The following is a 1,026-nucleotide window of genomic DNA, read 5'->3' as shown; positions in this document are numbered from 1 at the left end:
ATGGAAATTCTCCACTTCATGGCTGCCAACGCTCTGGCGCTCTGACGAAGGTCTTGGTAGGATTCTTGCTGGACCAGCCCTTTCTTGCAACAAACATGGCATCCCTTGCAACGTTTTGCAAGCTCCTTCCTTGAGCTCTGGCATCCTGCTCTTCGAGATCTTTCATTGGCTCTTCTTTTCATTCAAGAAAAAATAGCGATTGACTTTGATTCAAGATATCTCCTAAATCGGACTTTTTGAATCGAATATTACTGAAGAGTCAGGCACAAGACGAAAGGAAGGTAAACAGCAGTTAATGGTAGGCGCAATAGAATAGAAAGTTGGAGGCAGGCAGGCGGGCCATAGGCTTAGATCAGATGCAAGCAAGCTCAGTCTCAATATGCGCATTAGAGAAGGGAAGGGGGGAGTGTGAGGTGGGTTGGCCCTTTGGTCAAGAGGCAGGATAGCGGCCCACCTTCCTGTCTTGACTGGTAGGCACAATCGCTTGAGTCTAGTTCTTGAGCGAAGGAATCGCTTTCAATGATAATTGCTCTTTAGCTATCAGCCATCAGTCCTCTTCAAGCAAGCAAATGTAGATAGGAGATCCACTTGTTCAAGGCTGGCAGCAAGCGTCAGTGTAATCGCAATCCCTATTCATTGAATTAATTAATCTCTCTCCCGCCCTAACGCACTCGGTTATGGCATAATCACTGACTGACGTTCTTCAGTTCTAGGTCTTAACGCTCTACGCGCTGGCTCCTTCTGGTAATGCATGAGAGGTTGTCTTCCTTCCACCTCTCTCTATCGCCCTTTAGCAGCTTATCTCGAATCGTCGAATGTTTAGCGAATCGATCCTAATTGGTCTGACCGCTCAAGGCTTATCTCTCGATTCCCCTTTCTGGTCTACGGTCATTGGTAGAAAGCCTTTCAATTCCATTTCTATCCTGGGAATACTGATGATATTGGCTATATATCTCTACAATGCCAGAAAAAGCTATCTTCTGTCTCGAGCAAGAAAAGGTATACGCAAGTGCAGTAGTTCAAGGC

This window comes from Cucurbita pepo, chromosome 7, assembly GCF_057944985.1.
Source record: "Cucurbita pepo subsp. pepo isolate OVF chromosome 7, ASM5794498v1, whole genome shotgun sequence".
NCBI lineage: Eukaryota > Viridiplantae > Streptophyta > Magnoliopsida > Cucurbitales > Cucurbitaceae > Cucurbita > Cucurbita pepo.
The sequence above is the reverse complement of the archived record's forward strand: the minus strand, read 5'-3'. Positions refer to the sequence as shown.